Here is a 22,120-nt window from a genome sequence, read left to right on the forward strand (position 1 = left end):
CATGACCCCTTACTCGCTGGTATTTGAGGGCCCTACTGGCTGAGACCTCGGGAGTCTCTTCTCTATCTACGGTAGTACTTTGACACAGTACGGCCATCAGAGGTATTGCAAAACTCTCAGTTTTTCATGTTTCCAATGTTTGATTTATCTTGCGCATTTACGATTTCTGATCAGCTTATGCGTTGGTTACCGGCAGATCGCATGGCAGCCTTGGGCGTCTTTGGGTAGTGACCTCCGATTCCAATTTGCCGGAGCCTGGGGTGCCTCTCAGTGCAGGATCCTGTTAGAGGGGCCGGTTGGCAAGGCTTGGTTTTTAGGGGAGCGCTTCCTGCGCCAGACATGGGGCTACCCCGTTCAGGACATTCCCTCAGCACCCCCAGACGACATGCGGACCGCTGATAGGCTCCCTCCCCAAGGTGTTGTCGACGCCAGGTTGGGTACTGATGCATTTCTTGATCTGGAGCAGGGAGAGTATGCGACTTATCGTCACACATACTTGATGCCTTCGTTGACGGGAGTCCATACCCCGACGAGGAGACCTGCTGGTATGCCCTCATCGGGCCGGGCTCGGGCTGCGGACGTCTCTTCCACTAGCAGGGCTGGTATATCCAGAGGTGGGGGTGGATTGGTTCCCCCGATTCCTCCGACTCATCATCATCCTGGGTGGCCAGACATGCCGACCGAGCTGACAGGATGGCGATTCGGGACTCCTTACTCGATTCCGATAGAGCCTCCCATGTCTGACCACAGATATGCCAGAGATCCTGATTCGCCGCCGGTATGCTTTATAGCTTTGATTTATCACTCAGATACTTGGACATTCATTCCTTTACTGATATTTTGCATTTGTATCTGCAGCCTCCGGTCGAGTATATGGATGAGATGCTCAGGATGATGGCCGCACTCGAGGGCATGGTCTTACGGAGAGAGGCACAGTTGTCCATAATGGGTGTCCAGGTACTCTTTAATTTTCTCGCATTTATCATACTTCCGATGACATGCTGAACTTGATCATTTCACTGCATTGGTAGGTTGCCTGTGTAGAGCACATATGACACACACCACATTCATATATTGTATCTACATGCACCCTCATTTCATGTAGTTTGCTTGCATCTGTATCTGATACACACATTTGAGCTGATGTATTCAAACTGCACTTTTTATTTTCAGATGCCTCCAGTATATCAGCCACGGACCGGGCCATCCAGGCCTTCCCGGGGAGCCGAGCCATCTCGACCTTCTCGGGGAGCCGGGCCATCTCAGCCTTCTCGCGGGGCCAGGAGAGGGGAGTCGTCCCGTAGACTTAGAGCACATATCGTAGAGGAGGAGCCCGGTGAGGACGAAAAGGAGGAGGAGGCTGCAGATCGTCAGTCAGAAACATCTGCTAACAGAGAGGAGGGTTCCGACCCTGGTTTCGAGAGTGGAGAGGAGGCTAAGGAGGATGCCGAGGATGACAGCTCCGACTCAGATAGTGCCGGTGGTGCAGAGCTTGTTCCGCAGAAGAGGACGAAGAGGGCCTCTTATTCCTGCTCTTGAGAGCATTGGTGCAGCTGTTTCCTGCTTTATTTACCTTTTTTACTAGTAGTTGTAGCACATTGTACATTATTAGGCAGTTTTATTTTCTGTAAAGCTTGTACCTTTGTTGTAAAATGTTGTAACAAAGGAAGCATAATGGAATGAAACAGCTTTTTGAAAAAGTGTTGTACTTTATGTTCTCAGCATCGCATCGCATTATTTTGCAAATAATGAGATTAAACAGTAAATGTGCATTGTGTATTTGCCAAGTCAGGTAGCGAACCGACACGACAAACTAAACAACCTAACTTACTAAGAGACAACAAAACCTTAGCAATTTTACAACACAACAAAATTGATAAATAAAGAGTAACAACTCAAATGCACAAAACTCGGCGACTCGATAAACAAGACTCGGTAAACGAAACAGCTCGACCCACAAAACAACAACTTGATAAGCAAAACAACAACTCGATAAGCAAGGCTAAACACCAATTCAATAAACAAAACACATTTCGGACGATCTGGGTGATGGAACGCATCCGAAGCAGAGGGAAATGGAGGCCTTCGACACTCCCGATGCATGGACATGCTAGGAACATTCTTCTAAAGGGTAGAACAGGACCAAAGACACAAATTGCAGCATGGCCGGCCACCTTTGGGAGCTGGCTGACCAGCTTTTGCATTTGAGGGGAGAGGGGTGGCCGGCCTACCAAAAAAGGTGGCCGGCCGGCCACTTAGCTCAGCAACCACCAGTTTTTTGACATGTGTCCCCCCGAACAGTGCCTTATCCCCTTTAAAAGTCCTAGCTCCGGGGCTCATTCATTTCATCTCAATTTTGCACCAAAATGGAGGCGCTTCTCATCGAAAATCTCACAGCTTGGATTGCTACTTTAGATGGCTCGAAAAAGTTAAACTTCCGGGGTTTTGGCTTGAATGCACTATTCACGCTGAGTCGTACTCCGCTACACCTTCCCTTTCTCCATGCTGTGGCAAGGTTTTGGAACTCGGTAACACACGTCTTTAGCTTTGGCGGGCAAGAGGTATGTCCAACTTTCGAAGATTTTCAAGTTTTGATGGAATCTGAACGTTATGAAGAGACCTTGCCTCAGTTTCGCTTTGGTCACGCCCAAGCTTTAGAGCGAATATGTGGACTCACCACGCATGACGCTCAGTCTCTGATCTATAATGGGGAACTGGACATCCTCGGATTGATTTATCGTTTTTCTGACGCCGATGACCGTGGCGACCATCATTGGCAAGGTTTCGGACAACATGCTCTTTGCTTGTGTATGTTATCTCACTTTCTGCTTGCGTCGGGTTTTGGTGGATCTAGCATTCACCTGATTGAAGTTGCTCAAGGCTTGAAGGATGGAAAGAGTTGTATTGCGATAACACTGGCTGAGACGCTGATGGGCTTGGATGCTTTCCATCGCCGGGAGACGACCAGATTTGCAGGGAGTCCACTACTGCTGCAGGTAATGTTTCCCACCCAATCTCACATATGTATTGCTCACATCACTCAGCCCCCAGGCTCGGTTTTTCTCACAAAACCCTTGTCTTACTTTTCTCTCATTGTACATCTCTCTATTCTTCATTCTCTCATTTTTTATCCCTCCCCAGGTATGGTTGATGGATAAATTGCAGGTTGTGGACTCTTGCCCAGCCTACTCAGCTCGCGGCTACTTCTTTCGACAACGCCTTGTCGATGCCCTTGATGAGGGATGGTGATTTGACTGGATGTGCAATTTGTCTACAGATCGCATCGCTTGGCGCTGCCCTTGGCTCAATCTCCCGGCAATGAGCTATAGCATGTCTCGGCAGACTGGGATCCAATTGATTGGTCTGACTCACTGTGTATTTTATTTTCCGTTTTGGTTCCAGCGCCAGTTCAGTCATGATCAGAGTTGTCCACCAGAGGGGATAGAGTATCCGGCTTTATTCCCGGTTCGAGGTGCACAGCTTGCCCGATATGCCACGGCATGGAGGACGAGAGAACTCCTGGTCCCCGCTCCCATTTTCAGTTATACTTTGTCTGACGAGTGCTTGGATTGGCTTAATGAAGAGGCACAGATTGGGCCCAGCTCGGTATCAGAAGCTTCGACTAGCTCTGGGAGGGGGCTCAGGAACACCTGACTTGACTATGCCCCGGATTTATTGCTTTATTAGTACTTCCAAGTTTTCTTTATGAATGTAATAAAAAGCAACTTCGATCGTACGCAAGAGCAGGAGAACTCTGTTTTGAAATTAATGAAATTGAAGGTTGTGGTACTGAAAATTTTCCGCTTTGGTCCAAAAATGGTCTTAGTTGTAAGAAGATTAATTGAACAAAGTCAACTTTTATTAAAACTTTTCCAAACCATTTTCGATATGGATCAGAACTGGACACGCCTGAGATCTGTCACTGAGATGCACAACCTCGGATCCTTGCAACTGGAAAGTTGCCCCTAGTCTGAAGAGTACCGCGGCACTGCACGGCAACAGAAAGTTGCCCCTAGTCTGAATAGCACTGCACCGGAGATTACAATCGAAGCCCTTAAATGCTGATAGACAAAGATAACTAAGATGATCAAATGGACAGAGTTGATCGGGGAAAAGGTTATGGCTGAGCTTCAGGATGAAGTTGCCTACGTATCCCGAAGATGGGAATCAAGTCTTACGTAGTTCAGGCTTAGGTTCACTCTCGTATTTTCACTCTCCTTTTACGCTCTAACTTTTGCCAAGGCCGCCATTTGCGGGTTTTCAACCTTGCGAGCTCAGTTTTTATATTTTTCCAATTTTTTATGCTCTAACTTTTGCCTAGGTCGCCCTTTCGGGTTTTCGGCCTAACGAGCCTCTCAGGGGTAATATTTCTTCAACTTGTCCATGTTGATCGGTTGTGAAAATTCTAGGCCATCTAGGTCCATCAGAACCACAGCTCCACCTGACCAGATAGACTTGATGATGTAGGGACCAGTCCAATTGGGTTTGAACTTACCCCTTGGGTCGTGGATGGGAGCTTGGTTGTCCTTGAGCACCAAATATCCTTTCTTTAGATTCCTGGACTTAACTTTCTTGTTGAAAGCCCGGGCAATTCTGCGCTGATAGCCTTGAACATGGTACAGTGCTTTCAGTCTTCTCTCATCAAAGAGCATGAGTTCCTCAAATCTGCTCTGCTGCCAATCTGCTTCGGCTATTTGACACTCAGCCAATACTTGCAATGACAGAACCTCAATCTCGATAGGTAGAACGGCCTCCATCCCATAAACCAATGAATACGGAGTCGTTCCGGTAGAAGTTCTAATTGAAGTCTTGTAGCCCCACAGAGCAAATGGCAGCTTATCTGGCTAATCCCGGTAGGTTTCCACCATCTTCTGCAGTATGTGTTTGATATTCTTGTTGGCGGCCTCGACCGCTCCGTTAGTTTACGGCCGGTATGTGGATGACTTATAAAAAGCCACGTTGTATTTCTCCAACAAGTCAATCACTTCTTTCTTGAAGTGGGAACCGTTATTCGAAATAATCTCATTTGGGACCCCGTAGCGGCAGATGATGTTGTTTCTGATAAACTTTGCAATGTGCGACGCCTTCAACACGGCATATGATTGGGCCTCAACCCACTTTGTAAAGTAATCTATCGCGACCAAGATGAACTCATGCTCATTCGACCCTTTTGGAGTGACAGCCCCGATCACATCGATTCCCCAAACTGAAAATGGCCATGGCGAAGTCATGTTGTACAGCTTCGACGGCGGGATGTTCATGCGGTTTGCATGAATCTGACACTTGTGGCATCGCCGAACAAAGCCGATACAATTCTCCTCCATGGTAGTCCAGTAGTAACCCTGGCTGAGGATCTTCTATGCTAGCATTACTCCGTTCATATGCGCACCGCATTCTCCTCCATAGATGGCCTCCATCAGGCGCTTCGATTCCTCGGCTTCAACACACAGCTTATGCATTCCCAGATGGCCTCTCTTATACAGCTTACCCCCATAGATGATGAACTGAACGGCCATTCTTCTGATTGCCCTTTTATCCTTGGCATTTACCCTTGGCGGGTATGCTTCCTTCTCTAAGAAATTCCAAATGTCGTAATACCAGGGGTTTTCGTCTTGAACCTCATCTATAGCAGCAATTGACTCGTAGGCTGGCGCAAATTTTTGTTCAATGATGACGGGACGCATCCAGACTCCGAACGGGATGTCTATCATGGAAGATAGAGTTGCTAAAGAATCTACGAACCTGTTGTTCTCTCTTAGTAGATGAGCAAAGTTTAGCTTCTCAAACCGAGGAATTAACAAGTCCAAGGTCTGGTGGTACATCATCATCTTTTCTTCTTTGACTTTCCAGTCCCCTTTTGCTTGAGAGACAACAAGGTTCGAGTCTCCGATGACGTCCAACTGTTTTGCCCCTAGTTCCAAGGCCGCTTCTAGACCGGCAATGCATGCCTCGTATTCTGCTTCGTTGTTCGAGACTTTGAATCGGATTTTGAAGGCTAGAGGGATACGGGACTTGTCAGCTGCTATCAGCAGCACTCCTATCCCATACCCGTACTGATTTGACGCTCCATCAAAGTACATCGTCCAAGTTTCATCGTCGATGTGCAAAATGGCTTCATCTGGGAATAAGTACTTGACTGCTTCGCCCCCTTCAACTGGATGGTCGGCTAAGAATTCTGCAACTGCCCTTCCTTTAACTGACTTGCGCGTCACATATTTTAGATCGAATTCGAAAAACAACAGCAACCAACGAGCTAGCCTACCCGTAAGTGCTGGTTTCTCGAAAAGATATTTGATGGGATCGAGTCGTGAAACCAACATTACGGAGTGAGCTAACAGGTAGTGCCGCAGCTTCCTGGTAGCCCATACCAAAGCTAAGCAAGCCTTCTCCAATGGTGTGTAGCGAGTCTCATACTCTAGCATCTTCTTGCTCAGATAGTAGATGGCTCTCTCCATTTTGTCCTCCGATTCTTGCACGAGCATGCAGCCTATTGTGGTCTCGGTCACTGAAAGGTACAATATCAACGGTCTCCCCGGCTTTGGCGGTGACAACACGGGTGGGTTCTGCAAGTATTCTTTGATCTGTTCAAAAGCAGCTTGGCATCGGCCGTCCCATTGGAATTTCTTTCCTTTCTTCAAGAGACCAAAAAGTGGTTCACAAGTTAAGGTTAATTTTGAGATAAACCGTCTTATGAATTGCACTTTACCCAGAAAGCCTCGCACCTTCTTTTCAGTCCTTGGTGGTGGCATTTCTAAGATGGCCTTGATTTTTGAAGGGTCGACCTCGATGCCCCTTTGTGTAATCAAAAACCCCAGCATTTTTCCCGCTGTAACACCGAACGTACACTTCTGAGGATTTAGCCGTAACCGAAATTCTCTGGTCCTTTGAAAGAACTTTTGCAAGGCAGTGTAGTGGCCCTTTTTTTCTTTGGACTTGACAATCATGTCGTCCACGTACACCTCAACCTCTTTGTGGATCATATCATGCAATATTGTAGTTGCGGCCCGTTGATATGTAGCTCCAGCATTCTTTAACCCAAATGGCATCACTCTGTAGCAGTAAGTCCCCCACGGGGTGGTGAAAGCAGTCTTCTCCCGGTCTTCGGGTGCCATTACTATCTGATTATAGGCTGAGAAGCCATCCATGAACGAGAGCAAAGCATGCCCCGATGTGAAGTCCACTAACTCGTCAATGTGTGGCAAGGGAAAGTCATCCTTCGGACTAACTCTGTTTAAATCCCTGAAATCCACGCACACTCGGATCCTGCCATCCTTTTTCGGTACTGGGACGATGTTGGCCAACCAAGTCGGGTATTCGGATACCAGCAGGAAGCCTGCGTCGATTTGCTTGGTGACCTCTTCCTTAATCTTGAGAGCCCAGTCGAAGCGGATCCTCCTGAGTTTCTGTTTAACGGGTCGGGCCTCGGGGTCAAGAGGGATCTGGTGCTGTACTATCTCAGGATCGATTCCAGGCATGTCTTCGTAGGACCACGCGAAAACATCTTTGAAATCTTTCAATAAAGCGACTAAGCGCTCGCGTTTCTCTGAAGACAACGTGGACCCGATCTGGACCAGCCGCAGGTCCTTCTCAGTACCAATATTTACTGTAGTGATTTCATCAACTAGGGGTTTAACAAATCTTTCCTGCTCTTGTTCAATTAAGCGTTGCAAAACCGGAGGAATTTCTTCCTCGTCGTTTTCATCAAAATTTTGAAAGTCTGAGTTAATGCAATAAATCAAGGGCACAGAAAAGTACTCAGAAACCACAGCTACTTGATTCTCATTAAGCACATCCAAATCGTCCGATTCTTTGGTTACAACAGACTCAAAAGAGAAAGAAAAAGACGATCTGGACAAGACTGTGGCATCCGGGTTATCATCCCCAGGATTACCAGACTCAGACTCAGTCGAGTTGGAACCTGATTTTGACTCATAAGACTCGGTGGAATCAGATTCCGGCTCACTACCTGACTCGGTGCTGCTGGACAAAAATCCCTCTTCATACTGCCAAATGAGAGAGGGTGCGATAGATGCATCCAAAATAGTTGCTGGCGGGACAGCAGCCGTTCCATTCTCGATCACGCATACCGAGAAGTTATCCCCCAAGCACTCCTGGTCGATCGGAGGATCTGAAAGTAGACACGCCAGCGCTACCCCCATTTTAAGTTCGGTGTCTTCAGACTGCACTTTCTTACTCTGCCCAACCTTAGCCAATGGGTCCATCAGCTCTTTGGCAACGTCATCCCCGGATAGTTACAGGTTGAAGAAGATCTCAAAACCACGCACGCGCTTCCTCTCCGCGTTCAGCCATGGCTCTGGGAAGCCACAAAATGAAAAGTCCTCCCCCTCCCGGACGAAGCGTCCGTTTAGGGTACCCTGAATCAACCTATGCATCAACTCAAAAGGCTTTCTCGCCTTCTTTGCTTTGGCTCTCCCAGCCATCTCTTTACCCTTCCTCACCCAGTCCTCTTTGGTAGGCAGGTAACCCAAGCCAAAGGTATGCGGATTGTGCGGCACTTCGGCCAATGCTGCGACGCCCTTCCGGCCGCTCTTTCCCAATCCCATCCCGGGGATGTGTTGAAGCTTGTTCATGAGGTATACAGATTGAGCACTGACATACACTTCCTCATTAACAGCCATGATGTTCTGCACAATTCGGGCCTCAGCCAAAGTAAACCCTGATAAGAACAAATCCTCCGTGCCATGTTTGATTTCCAAGACTGGTGTAGACACTTCCGGCGGCGGATGGATTGACGAATTCCCAGAAACAATAGCTACCCCTTTCCCGTAAGGGTACTTCAACATCTTATGCAAGGTAGAAGAGACTGCCTTGACCTGGTGCAACCACGGTCGCCCCAAAAGTAGGTTAAAGGTTGCGGGAACGTCCAAGACATGGAATTCAATGTTGTGTTGTCCTGGACCAACCTGGGTCTGAATTTTGACAGTCCCCATCACCTCCCTGCTTGTGTTATCATAGGCTCTGATCACTTGAGTAGTTGGCACGAAGTCCGCAGGCTTCAACCCGATTGCATATGCCGTCCTTGATGGGCACACGTTAATAGCGGATCCCGTGTCAACAAGAACCACTGGTACCCATTTGCCTCCACATTCCACCGAGATGTAGAGAGGTTTGTTATGATTTGCACCTTCAGGCGGTAGTTCTTTGTCAAAAAAGGTCAACGTTGGGGAACCTCCTCCCGGAAAAACCAATCCAATCAGCTGCTCCGGCGTGGTGTCTATAGAAAGCTTGGCCTTGTCCATGGCTGAAAGGACAGCCTGCCTGTGTACTCGTGATGCCATAAGCAGTCCCCAGATGGAGATGTCTGCTTGTATCTTCTTTAACTGCTTCAGTACAGCCTCTTCTTCGATTTGCTTTTCTTTCTGTCTCTCAGCTTCCTTATCCTTTCCAGATGTTTCTGGCTGGTCTAGGTGCGGGGGCTTGAAATACCGCCCACTTCTTGTCATATGATCGACCTCGCCAATATATCAGGTATCATCTGGCTGGTTACTCCCCCAATCTTCATCTGTGTGGGCGAGACATAAATCATCGTCTTCCCACCACATTCCGTCGGCGGCCGACAGACACCTGTCCGGCCCTGGTATGATCGTACTCGCAGTACCTTCATCCCACATGCCCGCAACGTCTTCTGCTCCTGTGCCCACAGCACTTTCGGCCCCTTCACAAGCTTTTGCCTTCCTGATTCTCTCAGAATCCCAAAAATTTTCTTGTTCTGACTGCATCAGTGTAGTTTGTGGTTCTGCATCCACAATGCTCAAGTCCCGAGCGAAATTCTTCATGCCGGCGCTCTCTGGCAATGAATTCTGACTTCCGGCCCTTCCGGCCACAATTGATACTCTCGCCCCTGCCGGGCCCTGTTCTGGTTGGAACTCTTCCACAATATCCGGTTGATCATCCAGCCATCCGGTAACCTCTGCCGATTCCTCATAATCAAACCAGTTGACTGCCGCGCCCCCTGATTCTTGGTCATTAAAAAACTGTAGGTTAGCAAAGTCCTCTTTTACAGCCGCCACGTCATATGTTCCCTGCTCAAATCTATCCCCCTGGATCACACACAGTTCTGCTTTCTTTGGCAATTCTACACTTGGCTTAGACTGGCCTGCTGACAGGATGTAATCACTCGGATCATAGGCTTCCCCAGCAAAGTTCCCAGACTGCTCAAACCCTGATTCAACAACTCCATCCCCCTCTGCAATCTCTCCCGTACCGTCTTCAACAGTCGCCACTATTGGCTCAAGTTGGGTTGTGGAGGTGCCCAGCATGCACAAAAAGTCAGTGCGGTCAGGGAGGAACACCTCCGGCTTAGGGAGATGGGACGGGGTGATATAGATGCTAGGATCGTAAGACACGACCCCAGTCTGGATAAAGTTGATTCTTTTGGGAGGTGGAGCTTGGTTGTGTGTAGGGAGTGGGTTGGTTGTGACATTGGGTCTTTCTGGTGGCAAAATCACTTGTTTGTCAACGAGATCTTGAATCTCGTGACTCAATCTGAAACATTGGTCAGTGTCATGACCGTGTTGTTGGTGATATGCGCAATATTTGGCTGGGTTGTGAGTGGGGGGGAGCGGATTTGGCAACGGCCTCGGTTCCAGGGGTTTTAGATGTCCTTTTCTAATTAAGACCCCTAGAGCCTTGGACAGGGGCATGTACAATGGGGTAAAGGTCCTTTGGCCTCTAGGTTGGTATTTGGTGGTCTGTGTATTGCTTCCGGATGCACCGGAAAAGGGTGTGGCTACCATGGGCCTTGGAAGGGGAGGGGGAATTGTGGCGACCATGTTTACCTCCGAAGTTCTTGCAGTTGTAGCGCCACTTGGGCCTGCATTATTGTTGCGGTTAAAGGTTCTTCGGGGTTGCTCTCTGTCTTGGTCAATCAGACCCTGTTTCATTACATTTTCAATTTGTACTCCCATCTCGTGCAGATCCGAAAAGGTGGGGAAGGGGAGCACAATCATTTTTTGCATCAGTTTTGGCTGGAGATTGCGCACAATCATCCTGATCTGGTCCTTATCGGTGGGCCTTAAAGTCATCATCGAGGCCTTCGCCTTTCACCGGGTCATGAAATCCGAGAAACTCTCTTTGTGCTCCTGCCTTGTTGTTTCAAGATCACGAGTTGTAATCTCAATTTGGGTGTTGTAAGAGTATTGCGCAACAAAGGCCTCGGCCATTTCATCCCAACTCTGCTTGACATCATCCTCCAACTTCGCATACCAGATAGCGGCCACGCCTGATAGGGTCTGGCCGAATAGCGAAAGCTTCTGGGGTCTGGTGAGCCCATTGGCCGTAATATATCTGAGAATAGCCAGAGGTGGACCATGGGATCACCAGATCTGTCGAAGCGATCGATCTGCGGCATTTTGAATCTATCCGGCAACGTTACAACCACATCGGTACATCCGTCCTCGATATCCGGGATAGCCTTTACCCCCTGGGATTTTTTGAATAGCTTCTCGAGCTTGCTCAATTTCAGTGCTGTATGGTCTACTTCGAACTCGAAGGGAGAGTCCGGTTGATTGACAGGCGTAGGTGCCTTAGATAGTTGGTGCAGAATTGGGGACGGAGCTGGCCCCGTTGGTATGTCCGTATCTGCCTGGACATTTGGTGCCTCCTCGGGTGCTTGGATTCCCAGTGGGGGAGGAACCGGGTGCGAAGCAGATGCTCCGGTTTATTGTTGCAGCCTGGCAATTAATTCTGCTTGCTGGGCCATGATCTCGGCCTATTGTTTGGCAAACACATCCCGGCGAACAGCGTCCTGCTGCATGGCTCTCATGGTCTCTTGCATCTGACGCATCATTTCCTCAACTCCTGTCGGTGCCGCCATACTGCCCTGATTTGTCTGAACTATTGGCAGGTCTATTTCTACAGCAACAATTAGGATCTCAATCTGACTGTCCACTGATGGGGTAATCCACTGCTCTGGCAACCTCTGCTCGGATACACTGCGTTTCCTTGGTCTTTGCCTGATAACCGGGGGTAGAGAGTGGAACACTGGTTGTCCGTCAACCAGATCCTCGGATCGATTGAGTCGGCGACCTCTAGTCCAGAGTGCTTAGGAAATATCTGCTTGGTTTGAAGCAATTGTGCTAAACTACCCTCCCTAGCAAAAGGATAAATAAAGCAATAAGGAAATAAATAACCAGATAAATGGACAGCATCATAGCTTAAAATAAATACACAACACACAGCCGGGCATAACAACACACGGTCGACAAGCTGAGTACACACTGTTCTCAAACACTGATCATTATCCCTGAATCACTGCCCCCAAAAACTGAATCCGGTACCCGCAGATAACTGATTTTGAAACACTAACTGATGCCCGCAGGCCTGATGCCCCAAACTCGCAAACTGATACATGCAACCCCTGTAGAGACACACTTTGACAGCACATAACAGATAATTGAGAGCCAAAACACCCCTATGTTGGGGGAGGGTTTCCCTGTCCTATTTTGTCAGGAGCTAGGGTTTCACTATGCACGCAGCGGTTTCAAACAACCTATATCGGGTAAGCAACCTATCCTAGTTTGGAATGGTCACTATGGATTCGAATATGCACTAGGTCGAATGGTCGAAAAGGGTGCCCCGGTAAAATCAGGGTTTATGTTCCCATACTGGCGGAGCCCATAATCAGTCAGCCTTATGGTCATGCCTTGACAAGACAAGCCTTCGGCAAACCGTTCACGAATAGCAGATGGCAAACACGGTGTCCTAGGCGCACCAATGCACATGCAATGCAAAGAAACACATAAGTGCAGTAAAAAACAGATATCATGAGTTCGAGTCAAGTTCTCAAAAGATCCCCAGCGGAGTCGCCAGAAACTGTAGACGTCGCCGAACGCCCCGGGAGGATGAGGTCCCGTTCTGTTTGTATTGGGGTTCACTACAGTTCGGACTCAAATTGTCATGGTTCTTAATCTGAACCAAAGAGTCCAAATCCGGCAAATTGTTTTGAGAAAACAGATTTTTTGAAAGAAGTGCCAAACATGGACTGCTTTGCCAGATACAGAGTCGCCACCTAAATATTTTATTTTTGGAAAATTTAGGAAACCCTAACTTGTTTGCCTAAGGTCACGTGTCCGTCATCACCAAAGTTGCCTCGGCTCGGGAACTTGGGTACGATTGGGGAAGGTCACTTCGTGAGCACCCCCGCTCGCCCGATCAAAGATCGGCCTCTACTAACCATGATATCTATTTTTGGAAACATTATGCGTTCTTATTCCGGTTATTAGCCTAGATTGACTATGTGATGCGCACAACATACAAGTATAGACTGGGTCGCCTGAATTAGAACAAAACATTTCATGTTTGTTTATTTGAAAATGGTTTGATGGTGCTACCCGCAGGTAGGCTAAGACGTGGATTTGCCACTCTCGGGTGGGCTTAGAAAAACATGATTTTGCCACTATCTAGTGGGCTTAAAACTCACAGTCAATGCATTTATTCCAATTCAAATAATCCAACCTTCACACACAGGCATTCAGGCAGTTATATCACATAAGCATATAGCCTCATGGTAAGCATGCTATCATGGCAGTCACTCACACACATGCAAGGATGCTAAAGCATAAACACTTACCGAGTACTCCAAGCCAAAACAAAAGCTATGTTAGAAATCCATGCATTATCCTAACTATATAGAAATGCCTAATGCAACACATGCAAAATGTAACTAAGATAGGCTCGGCTATTCTAAAGATGGCATGTGAAATGCTACAACTAACATGTATTCAACTTGGAATTGAGATACAAATGCAGTTAGTATGATGCGCCGAGCCTGGTGCATGCAAGACAGATGAATGAATGCAAACATGCTATCATACTGTATGCTAATTGAAACATGCCCTAATCTAACCATCATAAGCTGAAAAATAAAAGGGAGAAAGACGTGGGGTTGGAAGACATACATCACACACACGCACACTTATTATAACATTGCCCTCGTGCAGAGGGTCCGAATAAACAATACAGTCCCAAATGAATAAATAATACAGTCCCGAATAAATATAGAATCCTAATTAATTAACAAATTAATCTAGGAAAGCAGTAAATTGGCACGTAAATCCATGGACCGCCTCAGCTCTGTTCCAAATGATGAATGATGCATGTTCGGGTTGCCTTGTGCGGAGAATCCCTTACGATGCCCCGGTTTGCCTCTGTTTGCAATTATTCTTGGGATGCGTGCCAGGCTCCGGAAGGTTACTGATTTCTGATTTGCTGCAACAGAGAGCAACAAAGGGGCATGACAAAGTATTTTCACATATGTATGCATGACTACTCTTCAGGGAGTGTAGTCCTCGATCCTCGTGCCACCAATCACGCATCTCGATGTATGATGGCCGAGAAGTCGAATTGCATGACTCAATATGAAATGAATGCACATATGGACACAATAAGGCCTAGACTCCATCATGGATAATCCGGAGTGTCGGCGACCGGCAATTGAGACACGTTCCGTCACTCGGAGTATGAAACGTCTCTCTTTTCCTGTGCTTGGGCTAACTCTTATCCCAAGCACAATGCAATATGCATGACATGCATGAATGCAATCCTAACATACAACCTAGCATACGCAATGCTATGAAATGGCACATACAATGCACGATGTAATGAGGCATACACAATGCTCTAACATACAACCTTGCATACGCAATGCTATGAAATGAAATGGCATACACAATGCATAATGGACTTACACTAACATGAGTGGACCTCAGCCACACTCACATCAGTAGCCATTAGGTGAAAATGAGACTCTCAAAATGTGTGCACGCATGCACGCAAACCGAGGACCGAACCTAAGGCATAACATGTAACTCTAACAAGGCATGGCAAGGGATGGAAGATGGCATGCAAACTCACAAATGCCAGCACTGAAATATGATGCTAAACAGCCCCAAAACATGGAAAAATGGCACCCGATGCATGAGATGAAACCCGAAACTCGAAACTAGACACATGGAATGACTTATAACTATTCAAAGCATGCATTATTTGATCATGAAGCATGAAGACAGAGCCAAGGCAGTCCCAAAACATGAACATTTCCAGTTCAAAGCATGGCCAAAAGATGCTAGCATGGTGGACAAAATAGCATGCAATCTTGACTAGCAATCATGGTTTACATGGCAAGTATATGAAGCAAATGTAATCTCACCAAACCAGAAAAAATCAGTGAATAAATCATGTGAAAATAGGCCCAAATAACCACTGATATGCAACCATGGTATGCAAAAATAACGAGTTACTTTGAAGGGCCATGCAAAGAGTTATTAAGCACATGAAAGGTAGAAATTTAGCATGGCATAAACAACTATGAAAATCAAATATGGTAGTCCCAAAACTCACCAAATTGACCCTGGAAAGTGACTTCGAAGCATGCAAGGTAGGGTCTCTTTGGAAGGGCAAAAAGGCCACCAAACAAGAGAAGGAGAGAAGGGGTCACCCCCCTCTAATTTTGGCTCTCAAAACAGTGTCTTAGCCACTGAAAATCCACTGGATTTCAGTGGCTAGAAGGCCAAAACAAGGCCAATGCAAATGCTCACATGTATGGCTCAAAACATGAAGAAATAAGGCATGCAAGGAAGGAGATGACCTCAAACAAGAAAATTCCCTTAATAAAACATCAAGAGGGACTCAAAACAAAACTTTTTCCAGTTTATAACAAATCTCAAAAACAAACACAAATAGGTCTAAACTATCATGCAAAGATGGCCCTAAAAGAGATAATAGAAGCAAGGGACAGAATCTAACCTCAAAAAGTGAAGAGCCCTTCAACAAAGTTTAAGAGGGGCTCAAAATAAGGCACTTTACAGTTTATGACCAAGTCCAAAATAGCTCACAAGTAGGTCTACAATATGATGTAAAAAAGGCCCTAAAAGAGAGATAGAAAGCAAGAGGCAGTGGCTGGCCTCAAACAGTGAAGAGCCCATCAACAAAGTTGAAGAGGGGCTCAAAATGAAGCACTTTACAGTTTGGCTGGAAGCCCAAAAATTCTTACAAACAGGGCTAACATATCATGCAAGAAATAGCCATAAAAGAGGGATAAAGGGAAAGGGGTAGCAGGTGGCTTCAAACAGAGAAAAATCCTTAATCAAACATGAAGATAAGCTCAAAATAAGACTATTTCCAGTTTGGGTCGGAGCCCAAAAATTCTAGTAAATATGGCTTAGATATAGAGCAAAATATGACAAGAAAAGAGGAGAAGAAGACTTACTCTTGAAGACCAAACTTCAGCAGCTCTTGGACCAAATTTCTGAGCTCTCAACCTCTTCAAAACAGTCCCAAAATGCTGGAATGGAGGATGGAGGCCTTGTGCTATGGGTTGGTGTGTAAATGGCCAAGAACCAAGGGTGTTTTGAGGCTTGGAAGAGAGGGAGAGGGAGGATTGTATGCAATGGCCCTAAAAAATTATTTGTAACCCTTAAAAATGGAGGAGAGAAGGAAAGGGGGGGAAAAAATTCAAATTTCCCCCCCAAAAGGCAGCCCCCCGAATACAAAATCTGGGGGAAAACAAATTGCACAGTTGGAATACACTTGGAGAGAGGATCATGGCTGGCCAGGTTCAAAAGGTTCAGGTGGCCAGCCGACCACCCCCCTAGCCGGCCGGCCAGGGGTCAAAAGGGTCAATGAAAATTGTTGGCCTCCCATGTGTGCACAACACAAATATGTGGTCAAAACCCAAAAAATGTAAACTAGGAGAGAGAAAAGCCAACCTTTTAGAGGGGTTCAAAAGGGTCAAGGACAATTATTGGCCGGCCTATACATATTGGTGGTCTCCCAAGTGTGTACAACACAAATATGGGGTTTAAGGCTAAAGAAAGTGGCCCCGGGGTGGTCAACATTAGCTTTTTAGTGAGGAAAACGGGCGACGGAGAGCGATGAAGAAATAAAGCTGGCTTTTCAGAACAATTGCTGGCCTCCCACCCTCTTACAAGCTTCCTAACAATGAAAATAAGGTCTCCACCAAAAATGAACAAAAACGGATGCAAAGCAAAGGTTCGGGGACTGAAACACGCGGCCCGGAGGCCCCGAAAACAGGCTGTTAAGCACCGGAGGTGGCGTTCGACCACGAAGTTGGTCTCTCAGACCACAGTGTTCCTCAAAAGGGAGGAAACAAGGTGTGTGCCAAAAACCGGAGCAAACGGAGGTGGTTAAGCGGTCCCGAACCGAGGCACACGGCCGTCGGCTCCGAAAAATCGGAAACCGGGCTCCAAATGGGAAAAATGGCCTACGACCACGAAGCGTAGCCTATGGCCACTGAGAGATGATCTACGAGACCTCTCTCTTCCTTCAGGAAGAGAAAATAGAGAAAACAGAGCCTGGTTTACAAACCGAGGCAAGGCACGAAAGAGTCCGGAAATCCGGAGGCAAGGCTCGCAGCCGAGACTCTGAAACTTCTGAACGAGCACGATATGTAATATCACCGAGCGCTCAACTGGTGACGTCTGAGTCTTGAGGTCGGTCAAAAATGGGGTGTCTACAACCTACTACTATGACTGATAACCCCAACCCTAGTCTTAAAATTACCACCTCTCTATTTAATGGTCAGAATTATCTCGTATGGTCGCAGAGTTTGATTATATTTTTGAAGAGCAGAGGGAAGATGAGGTATATGGATGGCAGGATACAGGCACCCAGTACAACTGACCCGGGTTATGACCAATGGGAGATTACCAACTCTTTGATTATGGGTTAGCTTATTCATTCGATGGTACCAGACATTGGCGAGGGCTACTTGTCTATGGAGACTGCCCAAGATGTTTGGGATGCTGTGGCTACCACGTATTTCCACAAAGGGAATTTCTCCCAAGCATTTGAGTTACGCCGCTCTATTGAGAGCTCTATTCAGCGAGAGCAGACGGTTCTTCAGTACTTCACCTTCCTCACCAACGGCTGGAAATTCCTTGATCACCTGCAGGACTATAAGCCTGTTTGCACTGCTAATTTTGTCGGGTATAGGAAGTTCATTGCATAGGAGAGGGTCTTCAAGTTTCTAGCCGGTCTCAATGTAGAGTATGATCCGGTTTGGAGTCGGGTTTTAAGTATGGATACTCTTTCTTCACTTCAGGTGGCATTTGCCTATGTCCAGAATGAGGATAGTCGCCGGTCTGCTATGATGTCCCCTGTCTCTACTAACCGCTCAGCATTATTGTCTACCTCTCAAGATGGCCTAAGCCTAGCTCCCATTTCTTCGTCTGCCACCAAGGAGTCTGTATTCTGTGATTACTGTAAGAAGCCGCGCCATACTCGTGAGACGTGTTGGAAGCTTCATGGGACTCTATCTAGGGGTCGAGATGATCGATCTAGTTCTAGAAGAGGTCGGTCAAGCCAGTCTAGAGGACGTGGCTCCTATCCCCGGTCTCATCAGTCTAGTGCCGTTGATACAATTGATTTTAATTTTACTTCCATTGGCCAGGCTTCTAATGATCTCTCTGGCATGACTACTCATGAGCTTGAGGATGTTCTGCGTCAATTGTTAGACCGCCGGGGTCTTCTACTACTCTCAGTACATCTTCCTCGTCATTTGCCCGCTCAGGTAACTTAGCCTCTTCTCCTTGTGTTTTCCTGTCTCATAAGTCTTTGCCTTGGATTATTGATTCCGGTGCCTCAGATCATATATCTGGCTCTTCTGATCTTTTCTCTGCCTATAAGCCTTCTTCAGGTCAGGACAAAGTTAGGATTGTAGATGGTACTATTTCTTCTATTTCTGGGAAATGTTTAGTCCATGTCACTCCTACTTTACCTCTCTCTTCTGTTCTCTGTGTTCCCAATTTTTCTGTTAACCTACTATCCTTGAGTCGTATTGCAAAGGATTTGAATTGTGGTGTGACATTTTTTTCTAATCATTGTCTTTTTTAGGACCTTGTCACGAGGAGGATGATTGACAGTGGTAGTGCAAAAAATGGTCTCTACTTCTTGGATGAACCGGACAAGCTTGCTCATTCTTCCACCATGCGTCCTACTACCACCGATGATATATGGTTGTGGCATTGGCGTCTTGGGCATCCTTCTTTTTATTTACTTAAGCATTTATTTTTATCTGTTTTTTCAAACAATAATGTGTCTGAATTTCTTTGTGAGTCTTGTCAGCTTGGCAAATAACATAGAGTTTCTTTTGCTCCCAGTTTTAATAAAAGTTTAGTTCTTTTCTTATTAATACATTCTGATGTTTGGGGTCCATCTCATGTTGTGTCTGTGAAAGGTCATCGCTGGTTTGTTACATTTATTGATGATTTTTCTCGTACTACTTGGGTGTATCTCATGAAAGACAAGAGTGAGTTTTTCTCTGTGTTCCGCAATTTTCATAAGATGATTTGTACTTAGTTTGGGGCCACTGCCAAAATATTTCGTTCTGATAATGAGGGTGAGTACATAGATTCTGGGTTAGGACAATATTTTTCTACTCATGGCATTATCCATCAGACCTCTTGCACCAATACCCCTCAACAAAATGGGGTGGCGAAACGCAAGAATCGTCATCTTCTTGACATGGCTCGGTGCATGTGTTTTTCTATGACTGTGCCTCGGTCCTACTGGGGCGACGATGTTCTCATCGCTGTCCATCTTATAAATCGTCTTCCCACTCAGGTCTTGCAAAAACAAGCTCCTCTCCAAGTCCTCCTAGGTTCCCAGTCCTTGTTTTCTATTCCTCCTAAAATATTTGGTTGTGTCTGTTTTGTCCATAATCACTCTCCTACTCGTGGTAAGTTGGACCCTCGCTCACTTAAATGTGTTTTCCTTGGGTACTCTTCTACTCAAAAAGGGTATAAGTGTTATCACCCTCCTTGTCGTAAGTGGTTTGTGTCCATGGATGTCACATTCTTTGAGTCATAGTCCTATTTCTTGTCATTTCCGGTGTTACAGTCCTCTATTCAGGGGGAGCCTTGGTGTGAAGTGATTCATGTGATTCCTATGGTGGAACTTGTTGTTCTTGCATCACCATCGCATACTGGGATTTCAGAACCCAATATTACCAAGGATAGGGAATGGCAAGTTTATGTCAGGGACAAAAACAGATAGAAAATTAACTAGATACAAGAGACCACTTCTGCTCCTCCACTGTCATCTCTTGCTTTTGATAAGAATCCAGGTAACTTTAAATCTCTTGAGTCCATTAATCTTGATGTTCCGATTGCCAAGAGAAAGGGTGTGAGGTCTTGTTCTCAACAACCTATCTCAAATTTTGTGTCATACTCTCATTTGCCATCCTCATATAAAGCGTTTGTGTCCAATATTTCCTCTGTTAGCATTCCTAACCATTTTCAGGATGCTCTTGCTACCTCTGAGTGGAAACTTGCCATGATTGAGGAAATAAAAGCACTTAGGAAGAATGGTATTTGGGAATTGACTGAGTTACCTAAGGGCAAACGACCTGTGGGATGCAAATGGGTGTATACTGTGAAACACAAAACGGATGGTTTTATTGAGCGTTACAAGGCTAAACTTGTGGCAAAAGGGTTCACTCAGATGTATGGCGTTAACTATCAAGAGACCTTTGCACCCATGGCTAAGATAAATTCAGTCAGAGTGCTTCTCTCTTTAGTAGCTAATCTAGATTGGCCACTTCATCAGTTTGATGTAAAGAATGCCTTTCTCCATGGTGACCTCGAAGCACAGGTATATATGGACATTCCCCCTGGTTTTGAGGACCATCAGATAGAAGGCAAAGTATGTAGACTTCGGAAGTCATTATATAGTCTCAAGTAGTCTCCGAGAGCTTGGTTTGAGAGATTTACTCAGGTTATGCTTAAATATGGCTTCAAACAAAATTAGGCAGATCACACCTTGTTTGTGAAACATTCCTCACTTAGTAAGACTACAGCACTCATTGTTTATGTAAATGATGTAGTTCTTACGGGTGATGATAGTGAGAAAATTCCTTTGTTAAAGAAATATTTAGCCCGTGAGTTTGAGATCAAAGACTTGGGGAGCTAAAAGTATTTTCTGAGAATTGAAGTTGCTCGCTCCAAGGATGGGATATTTATCTCACAAAGGAAGTATGTGTTTGATTTGTTAAAGGAAACTGGGATGCTTGGATGCAAGGCCTGTGACACTCAACTAGAACCCAATCAGAAACTGGAGGATGATGGAGGAGGAGCAACTGTTGACAAAGGGAGCTATCAACGATTAGTGGGTAAACTCATTTACCTATCTCACTCTCGTCTTGATATTGCTGTTGTTGTCAGTGTGGTTAGCCAGTTTATGCATGCTCCTCATCAAATTCACTTCGAGGCTGTCATGCGAATTTTGAGGTACTTGAAGTCTGCTCCTAGTAAGGGTGTTTATTTTTCAAGGTATGATCATCTTCGTGCAAAAGCCTATACAAATGCTGATTGGGCTGGATCAGTGACTGATAGGAGATCGACTTCAGGGTATTACACCTCTGTTGGAAGTAACGTAGTTACTTGGAGAAGTAAGAAACATAATGTGGTTGTCAGGTCAAGTACAGAAGCTGAGTTTAGAATTATGGCACAAGCGGTGTGTGAGCTCTTATGGATCAGGTTATTGTTGAGTGATCTAGGTATTGATCAGACGGATTCCATACGGTTATATTGTGATAATAAGGCCGCTATTAACATCGCTCACAATTTGGTTCAACATGACAGGATAAAACATGTTGAGATTGATCGCCACTTCATTAAGGAGAAACTCACTAGTGGCACAATATGTACTCCCTTTGTGCAGTCTGGTGAACAACTTGCTGACATCCTCACCAAAGGAGTTGGGAGTAAGCCATTTCATGACATCTTAGGCAAATTGGACATGAGAGATATTTTCGCACCAGCTTGAGGGGGAGTGTTAGAATAATATATGATTATTTGAGTTATTATTTTGTAATTATTTTATGCCTTAGGGCTTTCTTGTAATTATTAATCTTCATTAATATAAATAGGGAATGATATCCTAATTATTCCCTAATCTGATATTCTCTAAAATTTACAGGGATTGTTTACTGACAAAAATAATATGTTAGGGAACAAATTGACACATTTGAAATATCATAAACCAAAATGATACAAAACACATATTTGGAGACGATTGGTGTATTTGACCCTTACTTGTTTTCTTCTTTTATTTGTTTATTTTTATGATGAGAGAACTTGTG

The 22,120-nt window shown here is 45.8% G+C and overlaps 1 pseudogene; it reads left to right on the plus strand.

Annotated features, from left to right (window-relative positions):
* The first annotated feature begins 21,042 nt into the window (after nt 1-21,042).
* LOC145800764 (secreted RxLR effector protein 161 pseudogene) lies at nt 21,043-21,804 on the plus strand (annotated as a pseudogene).
* The last annotated feature ends 316 nt before the right edge of the window (nt 21,805-22,120 follow it).

Source organism: Camellia sinensis, chromosome 10 (assembly GCF_055761805.1).
Source record: "Camellia sinensis isolate YWXY chromosome 10, ASM5576180v1, whole genome shotgun sequence".
Lineage (NCBI taxonomy): Eukaryota > Viridiplantae > Streptophyta > Magnoliopsida > Ericales > Theaceae > Camellia > Camellia sinensis.